Here is a 21,503-nt window from a genome sequence, read left to right on the forward strand (position 1 = left end):
CATATATTTAACAAGAGGAAATTGCCCTCTGGATCGCATAAATATATACAGCTAAGAATAAGCTTCTTCAAGGTCTAGTATAGTGCAGTAAACATCATATATATGAATGTTTCGCCAAATAACTCAGACATGTTCATTAAAACGGATATTTTAACTCAGAGATGAAAATGAAGATAATGTGTGCATTTATTGATGGTTTATGGAAAATAAGATTTACGTAAGTGACATAGTGTCCCTGATGTTTAGCCTATCTGACGACGATGCCTGGATCTAGTGATGATTCTATGACTTTATTGCAAAGTCGTTAATCTCGTTTTCGTCGTGTGAGGAAGGTGAATTCCTAGAAAATGGCAAACTTACATATAAAGAGATTGATCGTTGAGGTTAGGCCGTACAAATTTGAGCCCGAATGAGACGAGAACGATGACCCTAAAGAAAACATAGGACATAATCAGGATAAGCAGCGTTTGGACTATCCCTTCTGGTAATTACTATTATCATTATGGTAATCATTATTATTCTCATTCTTTCTATATTGTTATATCAATTTCATATTGAAAAGAGAAGGGCAGGAATTTGGGCAAAACATGCATATCTGCAGATATGGGCTTGTTTCATCACTAACTAATGGTGTTAAAAGTTAAGCTCGTACAACGCAAACTATGAGATGTGTAGAAATACATACTTTATTAATTTTATGACAAGTTTGTTCTTTTCATTCTTGTTGAGAATGTCCTTTAGGTGTGAATTTTTACTTCCCTCCACAAATAGTAAAATTGAACAATGTTATTAAAAAGAAAAAGTAGTCACAGCCATGGTGTATACAGATGTTTATTAGGCATATATTGTCTCTGTAGGTTAATGTGTATAATACTAGTGGCACAGGAAGTATACAAATTTATCAGGGAAACACATCTTGAGAATAATACATTGCTGATGAAATGTTCATCGTTGTTCTACAAAGGGTAAAACAAAAGTCTAACCATACATATCATATACATATATTTTAAACTTTCACATGCAAGACTTTACCGTACATTTTACCCACAAGTTTGATATCTAACACAATAATGAATAATGAAGTGTATTAGCCATGAAGCGATTAAGTAGAAGCAACCCTTTTGTTGTGGGCTGCATCACGTGTCGGGGGAGGAACGGATCCTGGTTGTTGAGCAGAAGCTTTCCAAAGTGTTACACCACTTTTGCCTCTACTTCTTCTGGACGGGTGGTCGGGACGGCAAGCTCTCGACAAATCTGCTGCTCTGGACAAGCCCAAATAGGTCTTAATTTACTTGCTCACCTTTTCTATCATTATCCATGTATCTCTCATGATACTAATATTGCCCCTACTCTCTACCCTTTATTTCTCCTTCATTCTACTCTCTCAAGACTTAACGGTTAAATCGAGAGGTATCGTTATTTGCTGATTATACCACTTATGCATACCTGGTACTTGAAAAGCGTCCCTTTCTTGGACTTCGCGACGGTTGGGTGAACATGGGTGGTGACAATATAATAAAACAAAACCAAAACCAATTGAAACGAACCAAACATTTAACTGACTATAATGTCGAACCATGTGGAGTGGAATTATTCCAACACTTCAAAGTTATTCCTACAACAGATCCGACAACACCGATTGCTGTGCTATCACCATTTCGAGTCGAGAAGTCTGTACTTTTCCTGGTCAGTATACACAAAAGCGTGGGATAACTTAAATCAGGTAGCATGCTCGCTGAAGGTGAATTTAAAGTACAAACAGAAAACATCAAGAAAATTGAGACTTCCTATGATACTCCAGTTACTAATTTCTCTCATATAACACTAATCTCATCCAAAAGTATCTTTCGCTGCCGTAACCTCGCGAGGATAAGCGAGAACGAAATCATCAAGGGAATGAAGAATCAAGGCATTAGTGAAATTCATCGAGTTCGTATCAAACGCGGTGGACAATTGCAGTACAACAACACCATCATTCATACATTTAGCACACCAAGACTACAGAAGGTAGTAAAAGTTGGTGTTTTGCTTGATGAAGTCGAAGTGTGTATTCCTAACCGTCTTCGTGGCTTCATGTTTCAGAAGTACGGTCACCACGACGACAGATACGCCATAATCCATGTATGTGGCATATGCTTTCAAATCTGCCATCGAGAAACAGTCTGCAAAGCTTACCTACATTGTGCAAAATTGTAGCCAGAATAATTGTCCAATCTCAAACCCATCTTCATCATCATACCTTCTCCAAGGTTGTAAAATCCAGTCCAAATTCGACCAAGGATGGACAAATTCAAACCAGTCTACCTGATCCAATAGCAACTACTAATATTCCACACTACAAGGCACGAACAAACAAAATCTCTAAGAAGGAAACATTGAACAAGACATCCCCGTACCTAAATCTCCAAACAATAAAAACAGACAACAAACACACATGCAGCATAAGGGGTCTGATTACCTCATTAAGCTGTACAATATATTTAGCTACTTTGAGGATACTAATGCAGAAGAAACTGCTTCACGTTCTCAGGGTCGCTCCAAACCTACAACAGCAAAAGATATTGAACCTCATAATTCCTCAGGAAAAATAACCACATAGATTGCCTCCGCGAAAGATCTAACCTAGCTCCATAATAGCCACTTTAGATTTATAATGAAGAAAAAGGTCATACAATAGAACTGTCGAGGACTTAAAACCAAATACAATGATATTTATATGCATCTGCTTCTGAATGAGCATGATCCTGCAGTAATATGTCTTTAAGAAACATGCTTGAAAGATACGGATAACATCACACTTACAAACTACTCCCTTTTTAACACCTACTTTGCAATTGATGACAGACCTCAGGAGGGGTTTATATTATTGTGAGGATTAGGGTCCCTCACATTCTCATTCTTCTATGCACAAATTTGCAAGCGACTGCTGAAAGCGTTACTCTACATGGAGTGATCTACCTTTTATTATATTTACATACCACCAAACACCATCCTAGTATCAAACGCATTAGACAAAGCTCGCCGCACGACCAAAGAAAGCAAGCAAGCATCATGGAAGATATATGTTCCTTTTTTAAAATCTCTTTCCTCTATTGAGAAAGCTTGAGAGATGATCCGCAAAAATAAATGGAAAGAGAAAACACTATTATTTCCGACTAATGAAATTGAACAATAACAAATTTAATTTCAAAACGTGACATTGCAAATATTATTTCAGAATTTCTCAAGAATGGCTCATCATCTAATTATTCAGAAACCCTCCGAAGATTCAAATCTCAAAAGTAAAGTCACGTTTAAAATCGTGAACTCGGAAAAGTATACCCAACTGTTCTCACTATTGGAGCTTATGGAGGTTTTAAACAATGCCGATGTCACGTCCAATGGACCTGACAAAATACATGACCACTTTCTGAAACATCCTTCGGAATCATCATTAATATCTTCTTTGAAAATATTCCGATGTGGCCGAAGCACGAAAAATCTTCTGGTTAGACTGAAAACATTTATTCGCGACGCATTTATCAAGAATGAACATTTAGCAGCAGTTTGTTTTAATTTAGTAAAGGCTTATGACACGTCTTGACAGTACGGGAATCTGAATGACATGCACGATCTGGATCAAAAATATCGAACTGTCTCGCAAACAGAGAATTCAAGATACGAATAGGCTCCACCATCTATGATATGCACGAGCAAGAGATTGGTGTACCCCAAGGCAGTATTATATATGTGACTTTTTCAACATCAAAATCAATAGCATCAACAAGTGTTTGGTTTATGGTGTGGATTGCTTGTGATACGTTGATGATTTTCTAATATGTTATTCATCAAAATGCATGCATACATTTGAAAGACAACAGCACCAAGGTATAAACAATATTCAAGGTTAGCTCAATACTAATGGCTTCAAATTCTCAAAATCAAAAATGTTATGTATGCATTTCTCTCAGATACGATGATATGAGGATGAACCTAAACACACTCTGGACGGAAAACCTATTCCAGTTGTTGAGGAAACAAAGTCATAGTTTTATCTTCGACAGAAAACTTTCATTTCACACCTAATGAACTTCAAAGCTAAATGCTTGAAATCTCTAGATTTACTTAAAGTAGTAGCGCACACTGACTGGGGTGCTGATAGAAAGGTCGTCCTCAATTTAGATGGAACTTTTATTTTGCTCGAAACTGGACAACCGTTGAGATGTTTATAATTCATCTACAAAGTCATAATTGAAGATGGCTGTCATGAAATCAATACTTGTCGAAAGTTAGTTTTGCTGGCTCCTCCGACGTCAAGGAGTTATGTCCTAAGGGCAGGTAAATCACGTTTTCACATTCGTCTATACCAAACTCTACATATAATCGAAACATGTTTGGAGTCTCAAATATATCGATACAATGTTTTAATGTTACTTTACAATCCAATGAAAACGAAATTCAGCTTAAGCTTTGAACTGTGATTTTAGCTTTCTGACAACAGCTGGAACAGACCCAATACAGTTAGCACATACTGTAATGTCCTTATCTTTTGGACAATTACCCTACACATTATCCATGGCACACAAGGTTAACAAAAGAACTTGACACACATGCAGACACTGAGAAGGACTGACCAGAAGGCTTATACGATGTCTTTGCATCATACAAAGAGTCAGGTTTGACAAAAAATTGCAACTAACCTAATGAAATGCAACAAAAATATACTTTAATCTGAAAGCTTAGGAGCTAAAGTACCCACAATTAAAATTACAGAGAGGTACATAATGTCAGTCAAAATACTTATCAAACTGCTGATTAATATTAGAACGTATTTGAGAGGACAATATTTACACAGTCAGAAATTGCCACTATGTTGAACACCGAGAAATATAAATAACTGCTTAAATCTTATTACCAACCTAAGAAGTGCAAAGTGAAATTTAAGGATATCAAAGCTATCTAAATCGTCTATTCACCGACCCCAGAATTGAGAATTTTTTTTTAATGCATAGAGACCAAGGCAAGGTATCATTTACAGTTCTAACAACAGGTAGATGATGCATGTGTGAGGACTTCAGTATTAAGGTTACATTCATTCCATATGCCAGCATGTTTGTGGTACTAATATACTCTCATTTTTGTCTTTCACACTCCTCTTTATTATTGGTCTTACAAAAAAAGTGGAACTATAGTGTCAAGACAGCATTAAGCCGCTACCGTTATTACTACTCAGTCTTGTCTATATCCTCGTTATTTTAACAAGAAAGATTCACATATATCTTATAGCAAACGTTTTGTGTCATTCGAATGATACGAAAATGTGTAAATAGAAACGACATATAATATGTACAAATGGTTGAATCAGATATCCGTAAGTGGTCAACGATGAACTGATATACCCAAACGCGGATCATTATGAACTAATTTATTCATAACCCGACAATAACGAACTCACAAATATTGAGCAAGAAGTAGCCGTTTGGAATCCCTCCACTATCATTATCGTTGCATATCTTATACAATCGTTGAGAGCTAAATATGTCTATATAAGTATACTTGTTGAAACACCAAATATTCATGACAAATAGTATTTTATAAATTAAGACATATACAGAATGACACAAATGCTCGTGATATACAGTGGCAAGTTGTTGGACACGAAAGAATGTACTAACAAGCTGAATAATAAAAACCTAGCAAAATATGGTACTAATAAATGTACACATCAGTAAATACCCAACCATTATCGTTTCATCCATACAATACCAAATTATTTCCCTGCTGTCGTTAGAACAGCAGATTTCTTCAACAAAGCACTAACAGTAATGTAGATCGAAGTTTTCTATCATTAGCCTCTTCCCTGCAAAGGATTACATCGACCGATCTTTGCCAGCCAAGAGCATTCGATTCTCTGTATAGTAATATGGGGTAGAGGTAGAGTGTTATTGTTAGTCATGCCAGTGGTATATATATATATATATATATATATATATATATATATATATATATATATATATATATATATATATATATATATATATATATATATATATATATATATATATAACATGGTTCATGCTGTTTAGAAAGGTTATTTTTTATGGAATTACTCTTGCGTATGGGATTTGTTGTTACATCATTCTTTGTTAATCTTTACTACGCATTTCGATCTTACAGAGCACAATCGTGTCCATTATGGAGATCCCTTGCTTGACATGTGTAACTGACCTTGAATGACATCTGATGGAACAAGCTGTCCAGGCAAAAACCAATAATTTCAGAAGATGGGCTTCTGAAACCTGCCTTATGTCTTCTACGGCTAAAGGAATGAATTTTGATGTGCTGGACGGTCTGTGCAGTTATATTGCTTTAACTTATAACGGCAGTTACATTGTTTTAACTTATAATGGCAGTTACATTGTTTTAACTTATAATTGTCGATCACGGAAATCACGGGAGTGGGTAAGTAGAGCCGTGTATTTTCTATTAATAGGTTGTATGGCGTTGATAAATAAAAAAAATCACATCAAATGACCTGGAGAAAGGGAAGCAAAACTAGTGAGCATAACTTTTCGATGTGTGCAAAATTCCAGATCAGCATCAAATGACCGTTTACATTCAATCAAAACGTAGAAGTCGAGTTCAATTTATAAAAAGTTGGATTACATAATAATACAAATGTTTTTTTTTTAAAAAGTCGAGCCTGGTAACATGTTGGCAACAAAACCCAGAAAACTATTTAAACAAGTGATACAATTGTAATACTTTTGAATGCAACTTAAAGTATAAAATGTTTATTTTGCTAAATGTAAGGGAAAATTGAAAATAATTTACATTAAAACAATGTTAACAGGCCAGGAACTTTATTTAAGTTGTGAAATAATTGCTAAAATGAAACAAAAGCTTTTCACGTCAGCGAAATATTTCCACATATGTGAGATACGTTTGGAATAATTATTTCACTTTGAAGTAATAACATTCCACTCAAGGGAAATTAATTCATTTTTAATTAATAAGATAGGTGTCTGATACAAGGAGGAAACGTTTTGTCAATAAATGGCCTTAACTCCACCTTTTCTGTTCCTGTCGACTGCGATATTAACTTCATGGCTCTAAGTATGTGTAACTGATAAAACGTGGCTGCAAACATGTGAATGTAACAAAGTAAGAAAGACGAATCTTATAAATTTGTTTTCTACTATCAAATATGTTCCAAACCATCACATTCTTTTTGATCCAATTTCTATGGAAATAGTGATATTTGCAGTGTGATTTGTGACTTAAATGTATTGAACGCGCAACTGACAATGTTTGACTTATAAAAGTTTGATATTACAGTTGTCAATCTGTGTATTGTGAATCTTTTATCATTGTTTCCTTGCTATCATTTTTGTATGCTTTTTTGCCCAAACAGTATTAGTTCTTAAATGCTAAATATGGAGCTGGTGTTGAAGACTCTTCGCAATGAACGAAACTCACTTATGCTATTTCACCATCACGCTGAATTCCTGGGTACATGTACACCACAAACACATTATGTCTTGAAACAAAACTCAACATCAATAAAACTTAATTAATTTTACACGGATTGCAATGATACATGTGGATTTTGAAAGACACAATTTTTATGCATATGGCTTTAGGTTTGGGGAAACGAAAAAATATGCGTAAATACAATCATTATTTCTTGCATGCAAGTAAAATCATACAATTTATATGCTGCCTAATCTACGGGAAAATAATTGTATGATATGAAACAGTCACATCAGGTCAGGAAATTTAGTTTACTTGTGAAATCTTTGTTCAAATAAAACAACGATTTTCACTGCAATAAAATGTTTGTTCACACATAAAACAACCTTGGAAAAATTATTTCACTCTGATGGAACAACATTGACGTGAAGTTATTTTATATTTAATTAATAAGAAAAGGGCATGATACAATGAGGAGACAAATTTTCAAACTAAATGGTCTCAATTCCGTGCTCTCTGAGCTTGTCGAATCAGATACAAACTTCATGGTACTACTTCTGTCTAAACTGATAGCAAATTTATGACAAACTTTTCGAAGACATTGTTTATTATCTAGACGAAGATAGCAAATATAGAAAGAAGACAAAAGAGACGGCTTCTCCATCCATATATGAAATTTAGATAAGATTCTCTGTAATATATCGAATAAAACACCCGAAGAAAATGTTCTACTTCCCCAACATTCAGATACATTTTACTGTGCAGATATGTCAGGGGTATTATGGTAGATTCTCCTCAAGTAATGGAATTAAATTACCTGGCCTTTTACGTTGATAATGTTTTTGTTTATTCAGGGTTTCAGCAGCTACAGCAATTATTCTATCACAAAAAAGATCAAACGGCGGATGAATCACAAATTGCCCCCCATTTTTTGACCATGTACCTCTAGTGTAATTCTCAATCAGATTTGTAACTGTTGTTCCGGCCTGTGATATATCTGTCTGTTTCTCCATCAAAATCAATATTGTTCGATGTTTTTCAATTGCAACTGTACATTCGTTCTGGCTCCATGACGATTGAATGAAAGCTGATGTTATAATGGGAACTACCACTAAACATTCATCGATGCATCTGTGTATTTCATTTATGATGAGCATACCAGGTATGAAATTTTCCATTCCAGTACAAAGAACTTCCTTGTCTGTATTCAGAGTTTTCTTTAAGGAGGTCCTAAGAGCTGGCAATATATTATTTTCAACAACATCGTAATCATGACTGCAGTAGGGAATAAATGCTACGTAACTGAAATTGCGACGACGGGTTCGAATCTCTCTTTTTAGAATTTCAATATTTTGAGCCTTGCGACGATTTAAGCGAATCTTACGAACCACAAGAATTGCAATGATGAAAATTATAATGACGGAAAGAGTTGCTGAAATACCTTTGATGACTAGGATAGCAAGTAAACAATCAAATACAACATTTTCGTGTAACTTACTGTCAAGGAGAGAGTTCCTATTTCCATAATTACAAACCAAACGTTCCCCACTGATGAGTCGTATTTTTGTATTGACAGCCCATTTTAAAAAGCCTTCATTTTCACATCTGCATTCGATTGGGTTTTCAGATAAATCAATCGATAGTTTCTGTGGAATGGTGTTACAATCAACTTCAATACTCAAACTCATAGACTGATTGTAACCATATTTGTATCTTTCCGCTATACTTTTTCTCTGTAGCGACAACAAAAGCTGATTGTTATTCAAGAGGCTCCGATTACTTTCGTTTTGGTTTGTTTGGTATGTATACAGTGTTTCCAATGCTTCAAACGTACCAGAAGTCAGACCCCATAGCCTATTTTTACCTATATCTATGATTTTCAAATTCAAGATATGGCTAAAGTCGATACTAAATTCGTTAATGTCATTGTCTCTTAAATCAAGAAGCAGCAATCTGGTATTGGAAATAAGGAAATTGTTTGGAATAAAACTAAGTTGGTTTTTTCGAAGGTATACTACTTCTATCATCCAATTCTTCCGCAGTAAATTATTGAAATCACCCGTATGTTGCATTTTATACAGCTTGTTTTCCGAAATGTCCAAGACCTTCAGCGCTGAGAGGCTGCTTACCACTGATGGAGATATATACTCCATGCCGTTTCTAGAAAGATTCAGCTTTACCAGTCCAAGGAAACACTCTACTCCTGTCAATGTCAAGTTGAAATAAGCAAGTCTATTATTGCTCATATCAACGACTTCCAAGCGATTACAATAGCTGCAATCAGTGTATTGTTGTTCATATTGTACACGTAATCCTCCTCCAGATACGAAAAGATTTTCAAGAAAGAAGTATTTCAGTTCTGGAGGTAGGCTGCATTTGCCAATGTTGACAGTGTGTGCTCTTGGATTCGAAGCGTACATCTGACACCCACTAAAATCTGCCACCTCAAGTACTGGAAAGGAATCAGCGGTATAAGACCGCATTATACTATAACAAGGAACTTTTGAATGTGATATATTGAAGTATCTTAAATTGTATAAAGAATCTTGTACGTTGCTATTTAAAGAAATTCCCGCTATATTGGCGTAACTGACATCGAGGTATAGAAGTTTTTTTCCTTCAAGAGCATTGATAAAGTTCTTGCCGATGAAACCAGCTTCATTAACTTCTGTTTGTAGTTGCTGTAATGACAGAATCTTCAATTTATTGACTTTTCCTTTCACAGCATTTTCGACAACAGATAATCTCAATTTGTTGTCTCCATCGAGATGTAATGCTTCAAGTTCAGGGGTAGAATCAAATAATGCAGGATCAATGAACCCAAGAGAGTTGCATTCTGATATCGAAACAAATCTCAAATTGTTCAGTCCATTCAAAAAGGATTTATCAATTGAGCGTATGCGTGTGAACATATGGATGGAAAGTTCCGATACATTCGTCCAACTAATATCTTGGAAAAGGCCATTAGGAAACGAATATCGGATATTCCTCGTTCCGATAAGCTTTACTTTCTGTACAACGATTGGCAAGTAAGGTTGAAAATCTTCTATATGTGATATATTTGCACATATATAAGACGTGCCCTCTAAGTAACACGAACTTGATTCACTCATTCCAGTTATAAGAACAATTAGAAGACCAATTGAATATAAAATATTTTCGTGCGACATAACGGAATTGAAATCTTATTTCCTAATACTATGGATGAAATGCGTAAAGTCTTCTAATAGTTAGGGTCCATGATCTTTGATCGATACGACTGCACTCACGGGATTTTTAATAAACTAAAGTCCATTGTGATCTCCAGGAAACGTATAAATATCCTAGTTGCATTCCAAATTGGTCAGTACTTCTGAAACAAGACGTGTTTGAAGTGATTAGAACACTGTTCTCGTTATCATTTCCAAAAGGTTACAACATTTCAAGAGATAAATTAAAATTATATATTCAAGTATGTTGAGGTAAAAATATAATCCTTATATAAAAAAATAAGAATTTGATGAGATATTTTTGAATATTTAAATAATAATGTCCTGACGGTGTCAGCTTAATTGCATTGTACTATATCCGTAGCTGGATGTTGTGAAAAGTCACACACACACATATATATATATATATATATATATATATATATATATATATATATATATATATATATATATATATATATATATACTTCATGTACATTACTTTCATAAATTTCGCTGATTCGCTTTCTTTGGATTTAGGAGATGCATATTAGAAGCATGGTTACTTGACTCAGCAATACAATAACCTCCAGTAATGCGGCAATTAAAGTCAGAAAATGAAACTTCTTATAGGTATTTAATTTTAATATGATTTATATCGTTACGTATACCTATTACGGCCTATACAGGTGTTACATTTCCGCACATTATAGCGAAACTTTGCCGTCGTTTACAGGATTACCAATCTCTAAACATGATAATGCTTGTATTGGTTGAGACTCTGGTGGTTGGACTTAGCAAAGTGCTTACTGAGGACTTATCATTCCTTTGATACTTCCACAGAGTGATACATTATTTATTATAAGTGTATGTTTCTGATCATTCATTATCTTGATTCACTGGATTTATTGAGATTTATAACCATTTTGAATAAGTTTTTGTATCTTGCAATCCCTGTAGCTCTGGTGATGTGACTTCCGTTCCTTTAACACAACGGTGAGTAATTTCTGCAGCAGGAACTTCGAGACACATAACAGAAATAAGGGAATAATTAATTGTTAACGATTTATACAACCTGAGTCTTATGAGAGCAAACGTTTTCAGCGATTCCATTCAATTTACAATTTAATTTTAACTTATTATACAGATAATTTTCTGTAAAACCGCTAACAGAAAGAGGACTTGTGATTTCTGTTGCACAAGCATCATTTCTGATTTGCCTAAACGACAGAAACAAATAAAGAAAATAACAAAGGCAAGTTTTCAGAATATACCAACTAATCACTTTATAAGTGTATGAGGCTTACGTTATTGCATAGGAATGGATACAGATCCACCTTTAACAGAGCACCGCATATCAGTGTCTATGTTAATATTTAGAATAATATCGGATTGCAATTTTGGTAAATGAGATTTAATTTCCCTAAAACAGTCACGTATTATATTGAATAGAATTCTTATATAGGTTGATCATAGGATGTTACGTCAACAAATAATATACAGTACAAAAGATGAATGATGATTCCTAAGTAGCTGACTCTTATATGTTAAAACAATATAGTTAAATGCTGTTTCACTCTAGCTAGGCATTCTACGCATGAACATATCATACAAATTATAAAAACTGGCTGAGTATGATTAGATGCCTATCTGCAGTCGAAGTCAATGTAGCTATGACATCACCAATTAAGCCGTATTGTTTGCAGTGTACACATGTGGTATAGTGGAAAGAACTAACATTAGTTTGCAATGAATGCACCTGCGGACTAGTGATCGAATGCGACTAAGATCGATGTAAGCATAGCTTCTCTGCAGATGAATTAGTGAAATTAGCTTGATGAGCTTCGAAGTCTATGTTTTCTAAATTAGAAAAATGACAGTCATGAATATAATGTCAGATCTTTGCTTAAATATCACCTACATATTATAAACACTTTCGTCGTCGCCTTGTCTGAGTGTACGTTGTATTGCTGTGATAAGCATTATTATCATTACCACTATTATAATTAATATTATTACTATTATTTATATTCATAGTATTATATTGTTATTATTATTATTATTATTATCATTATTATTAGTATTAGTATTATTATTATTAATTAAACAGGGTAGTAAGTTAGAGTCATCTGAGCTTTATTTTTATCGGATATAAATGTATGCCTCAGGGGCCTCTTGTTTCTTGAAATATACACCAAGTGAAAAGAGACCTGTAAACAAGATTTGATTTTACTGACAAGGCTTTTCTACATTATTTAAATATATTTTTGTTTCCTTTGATTCCATATTTAACCGAATTTTTTGTATTCTGTATCTGTTCTATGTTTGCTTAAAAATTAAAGGCTGGATAAGGTTTTATTCAAAAGGAAACACAGAGTAAACACGACTTTGAAACTCTGAGTAATTGATGTATTGAAAGATGCCAACACTTCCTTTGAAAAAGGTTTCCTCCCAAAGATATCATTGATATAATTATGCATTTTTACCATTTCAATAGACCGCTTCAGTGAGCTAAGTGGTTAGGGCGTTTTCGGCGAATGCTGAATGTCTTGGGTTCAAAAATCTGACGAATCATACCAAAATCATATATAATAAGACAAGCAGCTGTCTGTGCCTGGTTTGGCGCTGAGAAATAAGAGGATAGTGTTAAGGCTGTTTGGCCTAATATCAAGATAATGAGAATGGGTGGGACCAAATGATATATGTCTGCGGCATGATGCCCCGGTGGTACACATCACTATACAATGCCACACAACACGACCTCAATCAGTTGTATTACCTTACATTGCATAGCATTTAAGAAGATGCAGGATGACACAACAGGATAAGTAGTATTAGTGACATCAGTGGTGTAATCCTAATTTACTATTATGTACACGCCGAAAATAAACGTGTCACAAAACTTTTCAGATATTCTAAATAAAGGTTTTTTCTTGTACCCATAATCATGTAATCCGTCCAACACTATCAATCTCACCAACACAACTACGATTATGTAATCCATTCAGTACTACCCATAACACCCAAACAACCATAATTAAGTTGACCTTCGAAACATCTAATAAAACCAACTCATCATTGAGTATTCAATCCCTCCAAAACAAATATTTACTATCGCACAAATGTGTACTTTGCCAGTGTATTGACATTGGAAAGTTACGGACTGCACGAAATCGTAATACAACATTAGATTTAAATTTGTTCACAGCTTAAAATGTGATACAACCTACAATGCATCAGATGAAAAACAAAATTCTGAAAAGTGTTCAATGGATTTATTAAGAACGTAACAATCGCAGACTCAGTGACTAAAGTGTATTTGATTTCATGTTTATATGGACTCAATGCCTCGTCTAAATAATAGTCAAGAAAATGAAACTGTCGATTTGTCGAATTTTGTCATAATTAAATCATTGCTATGCACTGAAATAGCAGATGCAAATATTAGAATTTTGAATATCCCACAGATTTCAATTCTGATTATCCACATATTGTCCACCAAATATTATCTTATAACAAACACTTTCCTTTTTGCGCACAAAGACATATTTTCAAACTGGTGGAATAATCTTAAATTGAACTATGCGGTTACTGTTATTTGCTACACAATGCCAACTTAATACGCGTTTGTTGTCTGTAAATTAATATATATTTTCATTTAGTGCTGAATGTATCCAGGAGTTTGCTGTTCTCATTTTGATTGCATTTCTATTTTAAAATATTTACGAAGTCATTTTTCTTTAACTGTTATACCTGATCAATATTTAAATCCATAATTACCACGTTTGGCTATGACGACATTATATGCATTGCGCAATCAGGCTGATTGCAATAGGATGTTACATCAGTTCGAAGCATGTATACATTATGTGGTCCCCATATTTGTATAGTTTTAATCAAAGCTGTTTCAGAAAACATATAAATATAAAGAAGGAAGAGCAAATATTACAAAAGCAAACACATGCACTGGTCATACAGGTATTGGATTTTTCATAACATTTTGTAATTAAGGTACTTTAAACTATACAATATCTTTATACAGAGAACTCCCTTTGATTATTATAGCTTCCTGATATAACAAAAGCAAGAAAAATATTGAAGAGAGTTCTCTCTAGCTCCTTTTGTGTGTTCACGTCATTTAAACATTGTACTAGAGGTGAACAATCCATTGGAATTAGAAGTGTTCAACACATAGCTGGCGATTGACGTCCATCTAAACATTAGATTATCATAAACTTTCCATGTCACCCATTGCACAATTGGTTGGTTTTCATTAACTAAACTTCTATTCATTAATTAAAATATTTTTTAGTTTGCGTTGTTTCCATATTTAACGGAATGTTCTTTATTCTTTATCGCTTCTCCTTTTGCCTAAAATGGAAACGTAGGTAGGGTTTTTGTTTACAATGCGAGATTAATTTAGCATGAGTTTGAAATTCCGAATAATGGATCTAGTCGAAAAATAAACTTTTTGATTTGAATACAATTTGCTATGACAGTTATAATTGATACAAGGATGCATTGTAATCACAGAGATATATTTTCAAAGTAGTGTCTTTATGTTAAATATTTTAAATTAAATTGTGCACTTGCTCCTGTTTAATACCCATTGCCGACATTTGTTCTCTGTAATATTACTGTTTCTTTTCATCTACCTACTGTTGAATATATCCAGAATTGTGCTGTTCGCATATGCTGCATTACATTTTAATACTTTTAAGAAGTCATTTGCATTTAAGTGTTATACGTGATCATTATATCAATCCGTAATTATCACGTTTTTCCATGACTAAAGTATATGCATTCGCAATCAGACTCATTTAATTGGGATTATTCATCAGTTGTAAATATGTACGCATATTATGGTCCCTTTATTTACCTAGATTCAGACTATGTTGTTTCACAAAACACACACATAAAAAGTAGAAAGGGTGCAGACGACAAGAGCAAACAAATGCATTTGATTATATAATGTAGTGCAATTTCCTTAAATCTTTTAAAAGACAAATTAACGTCATTATCAAACAATAATGAAGATTGTACAGGCAAAACCATTTTTATTAATGCAGCTTTGTGATCCAACAAAAGCAAAATATATCTTAGAAAGCCCGTGTGTGATCTAGAGGTGAATAAGCCATAGGAATTTGAAATACGTGAATAGCAGGCGATTGGCATCATTTCTTGACAAAGCCAAACGGATAAAAATATTTTCTTCTTTTCAATAAAGTTGGAATGATCATTTTGTTTTCTTTGCTATTATGCTGTGATCAGCTTCGTCGTCGTGGTTTTGATATGCCCATAGATGTGATAAGTACTAATTTGTATGACGGATATTCTTTCGGTAATATGGATGAGATAGAGATTGAGAGAGAGGGGGGAGATAGCGAGATGAGATTAGGGAGGTTGAAAGAGTAAATCATTTTGATTTTTTGCAGGATTCTATCAGGCAATGCACAATATTGAGACTCATTATGTCGTTAGAGGAATGACTTCTTTTTATTATTTTGATAACTGCAATAGGAACACTTTAAAGGCTCATAATGATAACAGCAACAGCGATGTTGGCCTGGTCGCTGGTGGCGAAAGCAAAGTTGTTGTCGTTGATGATGAACAGTGTTGATGCGAAGATTTAATTAGTTTTAAAGCAAGATATCTAATCTTGAGCAGGATATATAGATGCAGTTTTATGAACGTAAAATAGATACGGGTTAAATGTGTTCCTGGACATTCAGTAAAGATATAATAAAATAGATCGTGATCTGACATTATACTATTGATGTTATTTTTACTATAAAACCTTATAATATTGCCACCAATACTAATTGAATATTTAATACCATTGTGATTTTTTTTACTGCTACAGTACCTAACGATGTTGTAACTATTACTACTGTAAGTACCACAAAACGCCAACAATATTAACCTGAAAAATTCAATATAAAAAAGAACATACCTTCTCCTTCACAATCGATTCTGCTTGAGTTGTATTTGTACCCGTGTTTGATAACTTAAAACTTTATCTCAGGTGTAATTATCCGTCTTCTTAAATTTACAACTTGTTTCATAATGGATCGCTATGCAAATCCATCAAGGTATTTATATCATGTTAGCCTAACGTGTGTAATGACGTAGTCAACGCGATCGTTTTACCATTGTCGATCTTGTTGTTGTCATATTAGTATTATAGGTAACGTGATATAGTCTGTTTTAGAAGAAAATTTGTATTGGGTGCTTGCGGCACTCTATCCCGACGTATGTCACCATCTAACAAGACGGGAAATGCCCACAACATGTGTAACATGATATTGAGCTCTTACCCGATATAGAAACCCAATTTGTATACAAAGAGATATCCTTCAGTACCGTGTCACTTTAGCGCTAAAGAGATTCGATGTATTGTCTGAAACGATATGTCAGTACCACAATGCTGGAAAAAAAATGAAATTTAAGCGCTTAAGACGCAGACTGTGAGAGGTGTAGAAATACATACTTTAGTAACTTTATGACTCGAGTTTGTTCTTTTAAATCATGTCACGCATATTCAGCATGTACTTTGGGTGTGATATTTTTTTTATCCTCCACAAATATACAATTGAAGAATATTATTAACAAGAAAACTTAATCACATACATGGTGTATGCAGACGTTTAGCAGGCATATATTTTCTCTGTGGGTCTATGTGTATAATATTAGTGGCAGAGGAAGTATAAAGATTTTGGGGGGAAACAAATCTTGAGAATAATACATTGTTGATTAAATGTTCAATAGTGTGGTACAAATGGTACAACAAAAGTCTAACCGTGCGTTACATATGCATAAATTTTACCCTTTCGCATGCAAGAACGTCTCTTACATTTTACCCACACGTTTGATCTCTAGCACAATAATGAATGGAGGAGGATATTTGATATGTACAGCTTGCGAGTCCGGGGTTGTAGAATTGGTCCAATTGGTCCAATTGGCAGATGCAACCTTTTGGACGTGGGTTGCGTTCCGTGTCGGGGGTGGAAAAGATCTTGGTAGTTGAGCAGAGGCTTTCCAATGTAATACACTACTTTGGCCTCAACTTCTTCTCGACGGGTGGTCGGGAGGTCCCGTTCACGGCTGGTCAGGACAAGTCCTAGGAGGTCTTAATTTGCATCCTTAATTTCTCTATTTGTCTCCTTGTATCTCTCCACCGTTGCTTTTACTGTCTACCAATTTATTTTTCCTTTCTCCTACTCTCAGAGGACTTCCGAGTAGGCGGTGGCTTAACGGGTCAATCGAGAGGTATCTTCGCTTGCTGAGTATGCCACATATGTATCCCTAGCATTTGAAAAGTGTCCCCATGTTGGTCTCCGCGGTGGGTGGGTGAACATGGGTGATGCATATAAAACAAGACGTAATGGAAAGCAAAAACAAAAACGAACTACAACGATCGAAACCTTTAATTGACCATGATGACGAAGCATAACTTTCTAGGCTATTCCAGTTACTACTTTCATTCATTCAACACTTTATTCAGCCAAATGTATCATTCGCTGCCGTAACATTGCTGTGGTCAGCGATGATACAATCATCGAGTAAATGAGGAATCAAGGCATTACAGCAATTCGTTGAATTTATATCATACACGGTGCACTATAGCAGTACACCAACACCATCATACTTGACTTAATCACACTGACACTACTTAAGGTAGTAAAATTAGACTTTTATGCAGATTGAAGGCGAAGAGTATATTCCAAATCCTATTCTTTTATTCAAGTGTCAGAACAACGATCGCCACGAAGACATGCACCAGAAACCTTGTATATGGTCGATGCGTTGAAACCTGCCATCGAGAAGCAACTTGCGGTGCGAACAAATACTGTACAAATTGTTGCAACGGTCACAATACCAATTCCAAAGACTGCCAGACGTGGAAACTAGAGACGAAGAGGTTAAGGGTAAAATATTCCTCGAACATTCCTTCCTATAGGCCAGCAAGATTGTCGAATCTCGAACCCATCTACGTGGCCCATCCTTCACAACTGTTGTAAAAAGCAGTCCAAAGACAACCACGGATGGACAAACTCAAACAGATCTACCCGATACAACATCAACTGCTAATATTCCACACTACAAGGCACAAACAAACGCAATCTCCACTCATGCAACTTTCAACAACCTCCCCATTACTTAAATCTTTAAAACATAAAAAGAAACTACAAACAATCAAACAGGCAGCAAAAGGTGTCTAAGAACCCCATTAAGCTGCACAATAGGTTTTGGGATTTTGAGGACATCGATGCAAAAGAAATTGCTCCATGTTCCTTGGATGTCGACAAACCTACAACTAAAAATGTAACCCCATACTTCCTCCAGAAAAGATAACCTCATACTATACCCCCAAGCCGTAAAATTTAAGTAAGTACTGCATTATCCTGGCCAAAGCACGCCGCATGAATACAAAATCAAACGAGCATTATGGAATATATGCCTTTTTCTTTAAAGTCTCTTTCCTCCATTACGAGAGTTTATGACACTATCCTCAAAATAAATGTAGAAAAAACACAATTATTTCAGACAAATGAAATTGAACAATAACAATTTTATTCAACAAGTGACACAGTAAATATTCTTGCTGACAGTTCCTCAAAAGTTTCATCATCATCTAATTATTCCGAAGAATAAAAATCAAAAAGGAAAGTCACGTTTAAAATTCACATACTTCAAATCGGAAATGTACAACCAGCTGTGCTCACTATCGGAGCTTATTGGGGCTTTAAACAAAGCCGATGACACATTCATTGAGCGAGAAGAAATACATTAGCAGTTTCTGCAACACCTTCCGGAATCATCATTATTAACGTTTTTAAATCTATTCAGTGATTTCTGGATTACTGGTAATTGACCTAAGCTTGAAAAGAAGCAACAGTAATACCGGTTCCCATACCAGGTAATATAGCATACATCTTACCAACTATCGCCCCATTGCACTGACAAGTTTTGTATGCAAAGTAATTGTATGGATGATCAATTCGCAGCTTACATGGCACCTGGAGACTATTAATGTATTATCTCCTTTTCAGAGTAGCTTTCGATATGGCCACAGCACCAATAACCTTCTAGTTACACTGGACACATTTATTCGCGACAGAACATTTAGTAGCGGTTTTATTTGGTTTAGACAAGGCCTATGACATGAAATGGAAGTACATGGTACAAAATGACCTGCGCAATCTGGGTCTAAAAGACCTTCTGTCCTCTTTCAAACTTTCTCTCAAACATGGAATTCGAGGTACTAGTGGGTTCTACCCTTTCAGATATATACGAGCAAGAGATGGATGTATCCCAGGTTATCTGCAACGCTTTTCAACATCAACATTACTTGTGTTACCAAGCATTTACCTCCTCCTGGGTATAGTTACCTATACGTTAATGATTTGTTCATATGTTATCGATCTAAGCACATGCATACATTCCAAAGACAACTACAACACCTTATAAACAAGATTCGAAAATGAGCCAATGCCAACGGTGTGCATGCATTTATGTGAGCTACGACGAAATCATGGTGACTTAAACTCATACTGGGAGTTTTTAGGTATTATCTTCGACAGAACACTGCCTTTATTCCACACCTAACCAGCAGGAAAGCTACATCCTTGAAATCTCTAGATTTACTTAAAGTAGTAGCGCACACTGACTAGGGTGCTGATAGAAAGGTAAGCCTCAATTTATATAGAACGTTTATTCGCTCCAAACTGGACAAAAGCTGTTTTGTTTATGGTTCAGCTAGAACGTTACACCTAACGATGATTGACCCAATTCATCATCAGTGATAAAGACTCGCTCTAGAATCATTTAAGACATCCACATTTGAAAGCCCTCTGGTTGAAGCAAACAAGCCATTTTTAAAACATCGTGGATAAATACTTTATATACAGTTTGCTCTAAAATTAATATCAAACCCTCTGAACCCTGTGTTTTGACTGTTTTTCCACCCAAATACAAAACCTTACACGAAAATAATCCAAACATCATACCTTCCTTTGGCATTAGAATATTATATATCCTTGACAGTATAAACATTGATCTCTCTACAATTCAGAAAACATCTTTCTCCGAATCACATCCCTGGCTACTTAGGCAACCTGAAGTAATTTTTATGCTACACGATGGAACCAAATCGGAGGAAAACCTTTCCATCTTTCACAACTCTTGTCATGAATACCTCACTGCATTTAAAAACTTCACAAACATGCATATTGAAAGATGAAAGGATAATGAAAAGGAAGCAATATTCGTTAGTGGAAAACGAACAACACAAGTTCGGTTACCAAATGGTACATTTATTTTTTCAGCCCAAATCAAAACAACGGACAGTGCTATGCAATATATCGAAAGCAAACGTATTTTAAATGGCATTATTTTCGACTCGCTATCAGTACTTCAGTCACTACACGATTGAAAACAGGAGAACCCATTGTTAACCAATATTTTCATCAATTATACTGAGTTGACTATCTCCCACAATATATTATAATATTGGTTACCCGGACACATTTATGATAGAATGTTTCAACCTGCAACCTACGCGCTATCAGTATAACATTGTGCATGACATGATGGAAATTTATGATCCAATAAATTATCTTATATTACAGGATTTCTGAAAGAAGTGAACGTTTATGCTAAATTATAATTTGTATGCTTTCACCTTGAGCATTTGTATGTAATGTATTTACCTACCGTTATATTCAATTCCTTTTTATTGATATCTCCATAAACATATACCATTTACATTCATCTTGATTGGGAAGTTTTATATATTACCTTTACTTTCTTATCATTTTGCTTTTATTTTTATTTTTATTTTTAATCGCTGGTCGATAAGAA

General features: G+C 34.8%; 1 long non-coding RNA gene across 1 annotated transcript in view; it reads right to left on the minus strand.

Annotated features, from left to right (window-relative positions):
* LOC149787012 (uncharacterized) overlaps window positions 1-16,701 on the minus strand; it is a 42,749-nt gene extending 26,048 nt beyond the window's left edge. The window contains exon 1 of the long non-coding RNA XR_016425076.1: window positions 16,594-16,701. This is a non-coding gene — a long non-coding RNA (uncharacterized LOC149787012). The remainder of the gene's footprint in view (window positions 1-16,593) is intronic.
* Between the last annotated feature and the right edge of the window lie 4,802 nt (window positions 16,702-21,503).

The sequence above is a fragment of the Sinohyriopsis cumingii genome, chromosome 12 (assembly GCF_028554795.1).
Source record: "Sinohyriopsis cumingii isolate HCF-2022 chromosome 12, ASM2855479v2, whole genome shotgun sequence".
Lineage (NCBI taxonomy): Eukaryota > Metazoa > Mollusca > Bivalvia > Unionida > Unionidae > Sinohyriopsis > Sinohyriopsis cumingii.